Source organism: Podarcis cretensis, assembly GCF_951804945.1.
Source record: "Podarcis cretensis genome assembly, chromosome: 15".
In the NCBI taxonomy this organism is placed as follows: Eukaryota; Metazoa; Chordata; class Lepidosauria; order Squamata; family Lacertidae; genus Podarcis; species Podarcis cretensis.
Genome location: NC_137185.1, coordinates 42,269,740 through 42,285,437, shown reverse-complemented (window position 1 = coordinate 42,285,437; position 15,698 = coordinate 42,269,740). Strand labels below are relative to the sequence as shown.

Genomic DNA, 15,698 nt, shown 5'->3' with positions numbered 1-15,698 from the left:
CCAGCCAAGGACTCTGCATATGTTCATGTTCTTATTGAGAAGAGAAAGGCAAGAAATCAACTTGAGTCAAGGGGTGCTTGTTGGTTGTCCTTGATTGCTGTCTCTCTCTCTCTTTCTGGTGGAACAGAAGAGAGTGAAATTCCTTAACTGCCCACTTGAACTCCAAGCAAGATTCCAGTGTCTTCCTACCCCTGTGAGATGTTGTGCTTTGGAAACCCCTGGACTTCACCTTCTCTCTCTGCTAGGGACACTGGAGGAATTTGATCTTTGCGATACAAATTGTACTAATGCCCAGATTAGAACATAGCAGTCTGTCCGATTCTGCACTGTTCTGAGCGTTGCAATTCTTGTCTCAAAACTATCAACCGTATAATGTTTTTAAGAATGTGGCCCGTAAGATAAAATACAATGAGAAACATTGAGATGTTTTATTATTTTGACATAGTTGGTTGTATCCAACTAACTTCTACTTAGAGTAAACCGTAAATTAGCCAAGTCCGTTGAGTTCAGTGGGTATGCTCTTAGAATGATTAGCCTTTGACACAACCCAATGTTTTGAAATACAATATATTCAAAATATGTATTTAAATGCAAACTTTTGTGCAGATAATGTAGAAAAAGGACAGAACATACTTAGGGCTGATCACTTAGGGCTGGTGAAAGTGGCATGAGCTGGAACCGTACTCAGGCTGCACCCCCATCGTTCTGCCCGGACGCTGAGGTCCAGCGCCGAGGGCCTTCTGGCGGTTCCTTCATTGCGAGAAGCAAAGTTACAGGGAACCAGGCAGAGGGCCTTCTCGGTAGTGGCACCCGCCCTGTGGAACGCCCTTCCAGCAGATGTCAAAGCAATAAATAACTACCTGACATTCAGAAGACATCTTAAGGCAGCCCTGTTCAGGGAAGTTTTTAATCTGTGATATTTTAGTGTATTTTTGGTTTTTATGGAAGCCGCCCGGTGAAGACTAATGCCTGTGGCACTCCACATGTTGTTGGACTCCCACTCCCATCATCCCTGTGCTTATTATTATTATTATTATACTCTCTGACCTGAGAGTAAGCCCCATTGAATTCAGTAGGACTTACGGTTAGAAATGTGCTGTTGTGCATCCATGCTCTGCAAGACCAGTTCCTCGGTACAGGATTGCACTTGGCCTCCCTGCAGGGAAAAGATCTGTTGCCTCTCTTTGCTTCTTACTTGGTTGGGCCCGCTTTGCACATGTCAGCCCTGTCCATAGGAGAGTTTTGCATCTTGGGTGCCAGAGCAGATCGGGATGTATCACCAGCCAAACACCGTGAGATAGGGATGCAACACACACATACACACACACACACAGAGCAAGCTAGGAGCGGGTAAGGATGAGTGCTGTCTCCCTTCTTTGCACTGCTCACTAGCCTCCCCAGCCCCCAGTCCCTTCCCCTCCAATTTCTCCTCTGAGCTCTGGTGTGCATCCAGCTGATCTCACCACTCCTTCACCCATCCACTCAATTTCAAGCCTGGGCCAGAGTTATTTGTCCCTGCCACTGGGCGCAGAGAGATTCGGGAGCGCTGGCAGCTTCACTCGCGGTATGCTACCGGGTGAAGCTTCTATTGCACTCTGGCCATCATACCAGTCCTGGGTGATGCATTAGTACATCACCCAGGCCTACTCAGTGCCCAGGAAAGCTATGGGCTATGTAATCATCTGAACAACTGATGTTTGGCATAAGTCTCTGTGCTTGTGGCTGCCATTATGGTGCAGAATGCAAAACGTTTCATGTCCTGACCGGAGTGATTCATGCTCATCTCTCCTTATAGTTCCTGATATTTCTCCAGGCCCAGCCTGCACATTCTCAAGCTTATCTCTTCAGCCATAAGAACTAGAAACTTTAAGAAGACAAAGGGCCACAGAGTCTCAGAATGTTGAATTCTGTTGCAGGACACCAACTTGTACAAGCACATATGTGGACAAGATGTGTCCAGACGTTTGCTGGACTATGCAAACTCTGGTCCCTGAGCAAGTGGAGGGATGCAAGAAAAATATCTCTTGCAGACCTTCCCACTCAGCATGGGGAGGTAATGTGTCTGGGCACATTGGGCTGGGGGTTGTGTGTGCACGTCTGCCCCACCAACTTACGATACACAATTTGTGTATTTAGGCAGTCACCTGAACACAGCTATAGTGTGCAGACCTCCATGATGTTACTCTTTCTAACTTCTCTAGATGTATTTTATTTTTCGATTCAGAAGCTGCTTGGAATATAGTAGTACCTCGGGTTACATACACTTCAGGTTACAGATGCTTCAGGTTACAGACTCCGCTAACCCAGAAATAGTACCTCGGGTTAAGAACTTTGCTTCAGAATGAGAACAGAAATCGTGCTTCAGTGGCGCGGCGGCAGCAGGAGGCCCTATTAGCTAAAGTGGTGCTTCAAGTTAAGAACAGTTTCATGTTAAGAACAGACCTCCAGAACAAATTAAGTACTTAACTCGAGGTACCACTGTACTTCCTCAAAGTGGATATAATGGACTGAACAGGCTGCTTCTAATCCTTCGTGCCTTGACTAAGCATCCTAGCATTCTTTATTCTAGTGGCAGTCTGCATGGCCCCACACTAATGTTTTATAAAACATTTTTTAAAAAGCACTTCCCTTCCTTTTGCCTTCACAGGCACGCTTCTGACCCTCTTTTGTGGAATCTTAGGGTTCTCCCACATCTTGATCTACGAGTTCCTCTTCTCACATTTTCATGTACATGTTTTCATGTACACTTCCCCATGTGTGGTCTCTTCTTCCTTAATGTCGCTTGGTGTCCCCCCACCGCAGTGGTCTCCTCTATCAGTCTGAGGTAGGCTATGGACATCCTTTGCATACACTACAGAACTTCCCAAGTTCAGTCTCCAGCATCTTCATTGACAAAGAAGAAGTGGGACCTGCAACAAAATGTTGCAGCATGCCATGCTGCTTTTCAGTGGTCCAGGCACCTCATGCAATTCTCTCTTTCCCCACACTCCTGCCCCACAATCAGTTTCCATTCTTTGGCCACTGAGCATGCCCAGATATAATCAATTTTGGGGTCCCCCACCCTCCATTTGGCTTTTGTTTCATTTTGTTGGTGGGTTATGTGATGTCTCCTGACAACACTGTTTCCCACAGTTTCCAGTCTATTCCCACATCAGTTTTCTTTCCCCACAAAAAAAACCAGTTTCGGGTTTTGTTTTGTTTTTTGAAGTGGGTTTCCTGCACAATAGCACCATATTCACTTTAATAGCACAGCCTTAATTTGCTGATATGCAATTGAATCCCACTTGCAAAATATTAACAGTCTAGTAGCATCCCGTATCACTTGATGAGTTATCACCAGATGATATAATGTTGAATACATAAACTGATTCCACTGGAAAGTGTGGCATATTTGTGGGATTTCACACATTCGTGGATGCTCCAGGCATTGTGATTAATCCGAATGCATGCATCCTTGCTAAGAGCATAATGTATAGAATCGTAGAGTTGGTCATTTAGTCCAGCGCCCTGCAATGCAGGAATCTCAGCTCGATCATTCATGACGGATGGCCATCCAACCTCTGCCTCAGACCCCGGAGATCCATTGTCAGTCAGATGGCATTGCTGGCCTAGACAGACAAAGAACCTGGCCTGGTGTAAAGCAGGACCCTACGTTTTACATTTTGTACTTCGGCACAGATATCAAGAGTACAGAATAAGCACATTTGAAAGTGCCTTGGGTCGAGTCCAAAGGGTATATGTGCCTGACGTTTGGTGCATTTCCTTTTAAAAAGCTCAGAGGGAGAAACCAAAGGTTGACATGGCAGGATTGGAGAACCTCAGGCCCAGGGGGCCAATGTGGCCCTTGCCCCCTCTATCTGGCCGCTAAGGCTCTCGTCCAAAGCACCCTCCCCAGGTCTTATATCTCGCTGGTTCCACTTTGAACTCTTGTTGTGTGTTTCTGCCTGCCTGGAATGGATGCTTGTCTTGATGGAGGACAGAACAGTATGAGTGAGAGTGAAAATGAACCTACTTTAAAAATGTGAAATTCACATTTGTTTCTCTGCCCGCTTTTGCCATCCACCACTGGCATTGGAAGGTTGCCCAGAAGGAAATGCCCTTGAGGATCTACTTCTGTGTAATTTAGAGGCACACATAAAATTCTGCACATGTGCACCCTTCAGACGCAGACAGGGCTAGAGAAGTGGTGGGGTGTTTTGTGGTGTGTGTGTACATCTGTTCTTCAGGACAGAATGTAAAATGAAGACCATGGAGAATTGAAAATCATACATACACTTGCCCAACTTCCTTGCAGATACAAAGAGCCTCCAGAAACCAGGAGCAACACAAATAGCCCTTCCCAAGCTTGTTTATAAGTTCATACTTCTATGGATGGAGCCTTTTCCAAGAGAGATGCTCAGACAGCCTCTACATAAAGCTGCTATGCTGGTAAAAAGCATTTTATTAATTGGAAGGGCTGTAGCCTAAAGGAAGAGCATGTGTCCTGCATGCAGAAGGTCCACAGCATCTCCAGCTAGGGCTGCAGATGCTCCCCTCCCCCGCTCAAAACCCTAGAGAGCTGCTGTCAGTCAGTGTAGACAATACTGAGTGAGATGGAACAACTGTCTGACTTGGTATAAGGTAGCTTCCTATGTTTGCAATTTGATTACAGGGTACCTTTGCAAAAAGAAGTATTCGATAATATGTGTGTTGAATGTCAATAACTGAAATTGACAAGGATTACGGTGCATCCTGGGGAGTTCATTAGCACCTCCTAGGGCACTGTGATGTTATCTGGGTTCTGTAATCCTTTGTGGTGTAAATTCTTGTGGGGTCTGAGAGACCTTCCTTTTTCTTTCAGCTCAAAACTCGCTGGATGCAAAAATAATAAAATCCAAAAGTACTGAGCAGTTAATTGTAGCATAAGCATAAAGCAGCCTATTGTGCTGTTAAAACATTTTCAGTATGTTGTGGGCATTTATACCACACTTCCTGGGATACGCCATGTCTCCCTGCCCTGTTATTTACTTTAATTGGGGTCTAACTAACCCCAGTGCCCTTTTAGTAAAACATTCATTTAAAAAAATGCTGTGGAAGGAAGGTTTGAAACATGGTTGAACATTGCATCAGGCTATTAGTAGTGGTGTTGGCTGGAGAGAAAATGTTGACCTGTCCTTATACTCATTTGGGGTCACTTGTGGTTCCAAATGCATAGGAAAGCAAATGGTTAAGCCCTGCAATTAAATTTGCTTTTCCAGCAGTTCGTCCAACAGCACCCAGGCTTCCAGGCTGATGAACAAAGAAGTTTCATTTTCTTTGAACCCTTGTCAATTCCAGAGGGTTGGCATGTGGGTGTTATTGACTTGGTATCAGTTCCTAACTTGTTTACAACATACATATGACATGCAACTTTGTCTTATCTAAATGCAACCGCCCCACCTCCTTCCAATGGGTGTGTTAAGGCTGCACATGCTGAACTTTGTTTTTTCTGTAGTTGGAGATGACTCATTTGGAAGAGATGGCTTTGTTGTATGGATGTAACTTCACGGGGGGGGGGGCATGTGAGTTGCAAGTATGAGTTGCTGAAACTACTGTTGTAGGAGTCTTAGGACCAGCGGTGGGTGCTGGCAGGGCAGGACTTTGGGGCAGAGGTCTGGAGCCCCCTCAGCAGAATAACCAGCCCCCCCCCCCAATCAGCAGGGGTAGCTTAGCATCTGCTACTCAGGCAGGTTCAAGGTTCTTGTATTGCTTTACAAAGTCCTGAACAACTTGGGTCCAGGAAGCCTCAGGGATTGCCAGAACCCTTATATTCTAGCTTGAACACTAAGTTCATCTGCAGGAGCATCTTTAGTTATTCCCAGAGGTGGTGAGTCCCGTTTGACAACAATGAGAAACAGAGCCTTCAGTGTCATCAGCCCAGTCCTGTGGAACACCCTGCCACTAGAGATTCAGCAGGCACTTTCTGTACCAACTTTGAAACACTTGCTGTAAACTTTTCTCTTCCACCAGGCCTGTGCAGGCAATCCCCCACAATAGTCTGTTGATGTTTGTTCTTAATTTATTTTGCTTTTAATTTGTTTTTATCATTATGATTTTATTGTTTGGTTTTATGTTTTGATATTGTTGTAAACTGCTGTGATATATTTATTACAATATGGAGGGATATAAATATTTTTATAAACAAATAAGCACATTTTGAAGTCGGTGCAGGAATGCACATAACCATCTGAAAAGGTAATGTAGCCGTTTTGGTCTGTCATAATAAATAACAATGATGAAAGATTAAAGAAACATACAGTGGTACCTCTGGACGCGAATGGAATCCGTTCCGGAGCCCCGTTCGAATCCTGAAGCGAACGTAAGATGCGACTGCACATCTGTGCATGCGCGGGTCGCGTCTCACCACTTCCGCGCATGCGCGTGATGTCATTTTGAGCGTCTGCGCATGCGTGAGCAATGAAACCTGGAAGTAATATGCTCCGTTACTTCTGGGTCGCCACGGAGTGCAACCGAAAAATATTTAAGCTGAAGCGTATTCATCCCGAGGTATGACTGTATTGAAAGATGTTCCAGTAGCACCTTAAAGCTCAACTAATTATAAGCTTTTTAGGTATGAGCCTGGATCTTCCCCTCATGAGGGCTAGTAACTGGGGGGGGGCGGTGGTGTATGTGGGGGGGGGGGGCTAAGGATTTACTTGACTGGTGAACTACATGCCACTTTCTGATTTTCCAGCCTTTGAAATAGAATTGACACATCAAACCACTGATAAAATACTGGAGAGTAAACTTAATATATGACTTTTAAAATAGATTGCTCTTTAAGCAGTGGGAGCAGGCAATAAAGCCCACCCCCCCCCTTAAGTATTTTCTTTGTTTCTCAAGGACAAGGAATATGGCTAGCTGCAGAGTAATGTATCTGAAGAAGGATGCAAGCAGAGCCATTTATTTTAGAGTAATGTATCTGAAGAAGGATGCAAGCAGAGCCATTTATTTTAGCAATGCAAGTGAGAAAACCTCTTGCCTGGACATTTTTATAAAGTTACTGTAGAACAGGTTAAGTGTATGTGAAGGTGTTAATTTTGTTTAAATGCAATGCTGCAATTGATATTGTCCCCATTAGAATTATGACCAGTGAGCCTCCTGCCATAAACTCTTGTTTCATTCCTGTTGGTTTGAGTTTGCAAAGGTCTCTATGTATTTGTGGGCTGGTCGCCTCCAGGGTGTGTAGCCCAAGTACTGTATTGGGCAATATGCAGTTAAATTGGATTGTACTGTCTCATGCAATCAGCTCTCATAAAACTTCACAGAGTTTTTGTGATCAAATATACTCATCACACAATTAATTCTAAATGATTTGTTTGGCACAGAACACCAGAGGGACTGTTCTCTGTTTTTAGTACATTAATTTATTCTCTAGACTTTATTTAGATTGTCAACAACAACAACAGAATTTATATACCGCCCTATACCCAGAGGTCTCAGCAGTTTCATGTAGATGAAACAAATTTGAAAATGTGTAATATTTTTACTTTCCTTTTCACTTTGAACATAAAATGTTTTAACTTCGCACCCACTTTAACCCAAACATGAATCTGGGAACCTGTTTCTTATCTTCCCCACCCCCCCTGTATTTTTGTGCTGGTAGTGCGGCTGTTGTAGTGTAGCACCCTGCTTGTGGTTAACGCTTAGCTGGAATGAAATATTCAACGCAGCAATAGAGAAATTAAAATAATAATTTATTTGTCAGACAAATAAATATGAGGCACAGTGGTATATGGTTACCAAGCTCTGGCCTGGCCTCCTGCCGTTATGGCCAGCACTTATATTTCCTTAACCCAGCCCCCTTGCTCCTCCTGTGGCTGCCTCTGTCCAATCAGCCTGGTTGAAATTCCTATTGGCTGTTTGCTAGAACCAATCACAAAAGATACACCCATTTCCTCATGCCCTTTTATGGGAAACAAAAAGATATATATTCTTCTATCTATAAATGACAAATAAGTAGTAATATATCTTACATGTGTCTCAACAAGGAACCTTAATTACCAGCTCACCTCGCCCTATTGCCCTCCAAAACAAATGGTTTAATCTTAAATTTTTATCTTAAACAGATGTCAAGGATCTTGAGTTCACATCATCATTGAAAGATCTCCTTCTCTTGAAGGTCTTTAAACAGATAACCATATGTGTGCTCTAATGATGTTTCCTGCTTGGCAGGGGGGCTGGGCTGATGGCTGATGGCCCCTGTGATCTCTTCCAACTATATGAAATAAGAATCTAGCATAAGGATTTAACATTTCTTAGCTTCTAATTCCTTTGCATAATTACATTTAAGCCAATATATTTAATACATAACATAGATAGCTTTTTAGAAGAATAAACCTTTTCAAAGTAAAAAAGGAAGGAACAGTTTCCAGCCTCAAAATAAGATAGAAAGAAAACCTCTCTTCTCCAGCCAAGCCAGTTGCCTTTTTCACTGCTCTTGACCTTTCAACCTTAGGAAAACATGGCTCAAGTTTAATGGGAGGCACATGGTTTTATTTTACTATTTATCCACTCTTAATTATGTTTATCTCTTTTTTTATCTTCTGTAATATGTAGGGTCAGTGTAGCCTTGGCTGTCAGCTTGTAATTCCCTTTTTACGACTTTGAGAATTGTTTTCTGCTATAAATCAGGGGGCCCCCTTGTCCAGGAGAATAAACATTTTGCCAAGGTTCTTAGGCAGCTGGTCTTCTGCCTGGCATGAACATTTGAAAATCTTTAAGCTCATTTTAAAATACAGGCCCTGATCAAGCCTTAATAAAAATGCAGGCTATGATTAGATGCCTCAGTAGCCCACTTTAGGCCACAGCCTGATAGCAGATCCTAACCCACTGTTCAAAACCCAGTGATTTAGCCTATATCACGATACTGGTTATAGTTATTAAATTTAGAAGTATAAATGCCTTACAGTGCAATGTGGTATGTGTCTGTTCAAAAGTAAGCCCCACTGATTTGAGTGGGGCTTGAAAGGTAAAGGGTAAAGGGACCCCTGACCATTAGGTCCAGTCATGACCGACTCTGGGGTTGCGGCGCTCATCTCGCTTCATTGGCCGAGGGAGCCTGCGTACAGCTTCCGGGTCATGTGGCCAGCATGACTAAGCCGCTTCTGGTGAACCAGAGCAGAGCATGGAAACGCCGTTTACCTTCCCACTGGAGCGGTACCTATTTATCTACTTGCACTTGACATGCTTTCGAACTGCTAGGTTGGCAGGAGCAGGGACTGAGCAACGGGAGCTCACCCCGTTGCGGGGATTCGAACCGCCAACCTTCTGATCGGCAAGTCCTAGGCTCTGTGGTTTAACCCACAGCGCCACCCACTGAGTGGGGCTTACTCCCAGCTTAATGAGCATATAGGATTGTAGCCTCAGTTTTGTTCAAGCAATAATTGCACATCTACCCAGTATTCAAGATAGAACAGCCTGCTGCTACCAAGTACATCTGGGTAATTTGCTGTTTAGGGGAAAATAATATAGTTCTCTAATGTGACAGTGTGACATGACTGCATACATGCTGCAAACAAAGATCTGTTTTTCAAGCTGCCCATTTGGACTAAACTCCATGTTAGCATGTAGATACTGCACAGGGGCACAGGGTTGGCAAAGGGGATATTTTTCTGAAGCAAAGCTTGCAGAGAGAGGAAGTATAACTCTTCCTTGTCTATCATGATCAGAATTAAAATACTGTATCCCTAATCCATTCTTGAATGCTTGGGGGGGGGCAGATATTGCCATTGGGCCAAAGACACATTTCCTTCTGATATATTGTGAGGCACCTATGCCATTTTATTTTTGGGTTGATGGTTTATTCAGTCTCCTGATTACATAATGATGGATGCCCTAAAATAAACTCGTCTGCATTGCTTTAAAATAACATGCACACTCTTCCTATAATTTTACTAACCCAAGCATGCCGTTTCAGCCTTGGTTTTCTTATAGGCTGCCTGCCTTAACTGCCTTCTCTGCTTCTTCTGGGATACAGACTTATAATTTCCCAGTAGTCTCAAAAAAGCAACTAAGAATAAGATCTTCAGTTTGCATATAATCCTCCGTAAGTGTGCCGGAATAAAAATGTATTTACCAGTTGGGAATGTTAGTGCCAGGCAAGCCTCCTTGAGAGAGTGTTCCATGAACGGGGCTCCCTGGCTGAAGAGCCTCCTCTTTGATTGTTGCCCACTTCCCCTGTAACAAGGAGGGAATGGTCACCTAACAGCGCAGGTGGGAGAAGGCATCCCTCCTGGAACAATGGAAAGGCAATTTCTTTCGAATCTCTAGATAGCCCCGTGAATACTATTTCCACACATCCTGTATTCCATTTGCACTATAAATCAGGACGAGGAATGGACATTGGACAGCAGTGGTGACACTGGGACTTGGAACTGGGCCTACAAGCCATAGCAAGATTGGCAGCGGAGTTTCAGCAGTTAGAGGTGTACGCTGGCATTGTTTTCTGTTCCATCCTGTTTCAGTCGCACGCAGCACCATTTCCATTCCCCCACAATTCAGGTTCTTCAAAAATAGTGTTATTCAGCTTTTTGTTTGCTGTGGCCAAATCTGATAATGTAATTAATCACACTATGATGTGATTCCATATCATTCCCTTCAAGGGCAGGTGTGTGAGAGATGCTTCATCAGTAGTATCCTGAAAAAAGACCAACAGTGTAATGCAGACTGGGGGAGCCCATAGGGGTGGAGAATGACAGCCAATACGTAACAGTTATTCACCTGCCTGATTACTGTTCCTGTTTGCAGATGGGCATATGAGCTAATTGAATTTACAGTACACTTTCCCATTTCAGTAGAACTTTCTGACATTCTTACCCCCAGTGTATCCTTTACTCCCTCCCTTAGGGTAATATAACTGCCAGTATATTTGGAACAGGTGGTACTAATGCTGCACAGGGCCTCGCGCTCTAGCAGGTCCAGAGTGGTCCGGTGGAAGTGTCATTCATTCCTTCTAATTCTGGAGTTCAAGCAGTGAGTACAGTTGCTTATGGAGTCCAAGCAGCATCACACCCAGACAAGAGAGAAACAGAACCACTCTGGGGGTGGGTGACCCGATGATTTGTAGATCTACAAGCAATCTTTAGGAAAAATAACTCTCAAGAGCAGTCAATAAATGCCCCCAACACCCCAGTGAAGGCAAACCATGGCTATAGTCTTCTTCTTTGGCGATCACTCGTAGCCGAGTAAGATCGTCTTCCGTAAACACGGTTTTAACGAGGAGTCCATAATTTGGGTTGGGTTTTTGGAAGGCGCCTGTGCGTGAATTTGTTTTATGTGCGTAGATCAGTGTTCGCTGACCAACGCACAGTCTTCACAGTAGGGCTCTGTTCCAATGGCATGAAGTAGTCACAACAAACCGGTAGATTCCTATCTGCTGCAGCCTTCATCCGCCTTCACAGCCGTTGTAACATACCGCTTGTTATCATCCGCCTGTTCTGCCGTTGAGGACTTCTTGGATCATTCTTTGTCTAGCCACTTCCCTTTGACCTTACCGCCTTGGGTGACCCTGCTGGGAGTACGAGATTCCCGACGGCTTCGCTCACAAGGGTCATAGGAACATGCAGGGCCACTCACCACGACAAGGTGATGAGCCAGCAAGTGGGCTTGGCTATAGTATGCCACCATTAATAGTAGTAAAGTGACTGTTCTTTTCTGGATTATTATTTTTTGGGGGGGGGGGCTTTCTGCTGCATGACACCATAGTTATTCAGCTAGTGTTCTGGAATACTTTAAAAAAGAAACCTCCACTTTTTAATTCTATTGCAAAAAAAACCTCCACACTTTGTGAAATCTTCGGAATGAATCCTCAATCTTTTCATTTGGGTGACATGTTTAGAAACATGCTTCCGGTTTGTGTGTGGAGGGGTTGGGGGTTGGTGGGTGTGGTGTGAGAGACATCTGTTTTGTGCCACTTCCCCTGACTGGTGCCAGCTGTCAGTTTGTGAGCTCAGTTCAGAGGAGAGAGATGGCAGATGGAGAGACACAATGGCACTCACCCAAGTCCTGCCCATAACAACAGATGCAGATAGAATTTCACCACAGTAACCAGGTTTGCCATAGCTCAGGCAAACATGCAGAACTTCTTCTAATCTCCCATACTCCTACAAGATTAGAATTCCGGCTGATAGGCATTGCATTTTTCTTTAAAGCTGCAAAAGGGCTACCCCTCTGCACATTACTGACTACAAGACATGAATGTGCGTAGGGTCTGCCTACATCTATGGAACATTAGTCAAATTGGAGAACAACCTGCCATTAGTGTTGAAAGGAAAACCCCACACTCACTCTGTCTAATACAAGTGGCATTTGACCAAAGGTTGCATCAGACAGCAACCATGCCACTATAATTGGTGGATAAATGGACTCTCAGAAGGCGTTGGAGTCTACTTCGCTGGAGGTTTCTAAACAGTGGTTGGGAGGCCACCTGTCAGGGATGCTTTAGCTGGGATTCCTGCATTGAAGGGGATGGACTAGATGACCCTTGGGATCCCCTCCAAATCCACATTTCTGTGGTTCTATGGTAAGTGCAGAAATGCCCTAACTGTAGGCAGGAGGGGATGGAAACTGAGGTGGGGGCAGGGAACTGAGTGGGCAGGTATACTGAAGAGCAGTGTGCCACACTACAACGTTTTGTGATAGGTCCCCTTTTTTGTACTTACAGTAGTTCCTGTGTTGTGTTCAGTATAGAGAGTGCCGTAGTTGCCTCATTGATGCAAGACAGGAGAGTGGAGGGAATGTGCATTAGCAGGAGAAGTAGAATATTGTCTAAGGCAGCCTTTGCCAACCTGATGCCCTCCAGATGTTCTGGGTGACATAATCCACCAGCCTTTCCCCATATAAGCCTACCTGGACCCTGCAGTCATCATCTGAGGTGCTTCTTTGGGTGCCTCCTCCATGAGAAGTCTGGAAGGTGGCAACACAATTATGGACCTTTTCTGCGGTGGCTCCTCATTTGTGGAACGCTCTTCCCAAGGAGGTTCCTCTTCAGCCAGGCATTTGGCAGCTTAACATGTTTGTGTTTGTATTATGTATTTTGTGTTTAAATCTTGAATTCTTATGCTGTGAACTGCTCTGAGCTCTTCGGATGAAGGGCGGTATACAAGTTTTAACATCATCATCAACCGCCACCACCTCTGTAGCACTGGAGGCTGCTCTTATTAGGGTGACTGTGCCTTAGCCTTCCCCCACTTGCCTGTTTCCTTCCTTGCCTGCTTTCTTATGGTCAGGGGGGTGGCTCTGCCTGGCTTCACCTTCTGTTGGCATTCCTGCTTTCTGCCTTTCAGTCACAAAGGGCACTAACCGCTGCTGTTCTATAGATAATTCTCTTGCTGAGCCCCAGTGTCTATGTAGATTTTATTGCCTATGAATTCTTGGGATCAGAGCTGTGTAATTTGAATAAGGAAGTTTATTGTTAAGTTCAGAAACTTTGACCTAATGATAGCCAGCACCTTCCTTGAACAATCAGTCACTTCTGTGGGTTGCACCTCACCACCTTTAAGCAGCCTGCCATGTTCAGATTCACAACAGCTAAAGGTTCCCTACCCATTATCACCTCCGCATGAAGCAGTGGTGGCAATTACTGGAAATTCCACGTGGGAGAATTTTGGGTGGGAAATGTGAGGCAGGTTAGATGAACGGTTCATGGCACCCAGTCGTGTGGTGGTTTTTTGGGGGGTAGGGTGCTAGCTGTGACGTTTTATTTTTACTGGCAGTGTTCCTATTCTTAAAAAGAAAATCCACAAAGTTCCCAGCCTGCATTTGATTTCTTCCCTGGAGGCTGTCAGAAGAGGGATAGAGAGCATCTTCCCTCCTGCAGCTGTTGGCACCCATCTGTCTTGAGAGACAATGGATTGAGCCTCCAGGGGTGAAGTCAAATCACTGCATTAGCAGCACCAAAGTGACTTCTCTGGTGCACAAGCCTGGGCAGCGTGTATGACAGTCCTGGACTGCGCAGATGACAAGACCCCTCTCTTCGCCTCGCTAATGTGGTCCAAAGGAAAGGAAAGCAATGCGTTTGGCACCCGCTTAGCTGAAGGAGTTGCTGGAAGGAGGTGTAAAAGGTGCTACCCAACTGCCTTAGGGACTCGACTCTGGATTTGTGTAGGGTTTAGCCTTTTCTTTTTCCAAACATATACCACAAGGCAACATAGAGTCAGAGTTTTCCTTCTCCTAGATGAACTACCTTCCCAGGTAGACGAGCCCCATCTTCCCCACACTTCCTTCTATACTACATGCAGAAACTGCTTTCTTGACTGTTGGACATACTATTGGTCTCGTCCACTCAATCTGCTGCAGCCTGTCTTCGCATACAGGGGATGTCCCTAACTCATTGAGGGTTTGAAAGCCATCAGCTACTCTCCTGGTTTAGCCAGCCAGTCTAAGCCATTCCCAGGGTGTAGCCACTATTGCATGCTGACAGCTTCTAGGAGCCACAGGTGAGAGCTGAATGGAGGGTGGGGACCAAAGGTGGATAAACTACCCCCGAAAGAGCACAACGTGTCCCCCACCAGGGGTACTACCCCTCCCCTAACACCCCATACATTCCCATCCTGCAGTAGCTCACTGCATTTCTATGCTGTGCACAGACCAGAGACTCTGCTCCTCTTCCACTAGTCCACCTAAATCACCTGCATGGGTTTCCATGAACTTGCCTCCTGTGCCATCTCACAGGAGAATACAAGGCTGACTTATGTTTACTTGCTTCAAAAGAGTGATAACGTAGATGAAAGCCTCTTTTGTTTTTTAAATCTTAAGTGAAGCAAGTCAGTGCCTTAGGTGGGGTGGTGTCCCTAAGCAAATAGCCTCTGCCTGTCCTTTTAGAAGCAAATGACACAGGAGCCATCTGGGGGCAGAATCCAGCTCCATCCGGAGAGAGACTATGTTGAGGGTGTGCTTGGATCTCATCCTTAATGAATTGGCTGTTGTACGTGTTGGCTATAGAAATTAGGAGTTTGGGATATTCAGAATCTGTACTTTAGTGTCTTCATTGACTTGCTGTTATCTACCTCATTTCTGCATGTTAGGCATGAGCCTGTAAACAGCAGTCAGAGAACTAGGAGCCAGAAATGGTGCAGAGCTGATGGAGGGACAGAAACACACCAGAGCCAGGAAGACCTTGTTGCCCAAACAAGAAGTCTTTTAGAGCCTTTCCTGCCCAGGAGGACCCAATAGCCAACTGGAGTGGGGAGGTCCAGTCTAGAACTTGAGAGCACTTTACTGCCAAGATGATGTCCCAAGCAGAGGTTCTGATAGGTCACCACTCAGAGCAGCCCACAGAGAACTGAAAGTACCCTGGGAACTCCTGTCAATGTGCTTCAGTACTCCCCTCCCGGTTTCAGTTCCTGTATGATCTTATTTTGTTTCTTCCTTGTGTCTCATCCCAGAAAGACTGCTTTATAAGCTCCTGGGCTGCTGGATATTGGCTCTTCCACTAATACCCTTTCTGAAGTCCCTTTTGTGGTGCCTCCTTGTCCTGCATTTCTGTGAAATCGGGGTAGTCAATGTGGCACCCTCCATAAGTTGTTGGACTCAAACTCTCTTCAGTCTTGAACATTGACCATGCTGCCTGGGGCTGATGGGAGCTCTAGTCCCAAAAGCATCTGGAGGGCACCGTGTTGGGCATCTCTGCTGTATTTAGGAACAGAGGAAGCTGTCTCATGCTGAGTCAGACTGCTGGT

The 15,698-nt window shown here is 45.0% G+C and overlaps 1 protein-coding gene across 2 annotated transcripts in view; it reads left to right on the top strand.

Moving 5' to 3' along the window:
• The window catches only part of DOCK5 (dedicator of cytokinesis 5), a 144,827-nt gene that overhangs the window by 4,498 nt on the left and 124,631 nt on the right, over window positions 1-15,698 (top strand). The window lies entirely within an intron of this gene.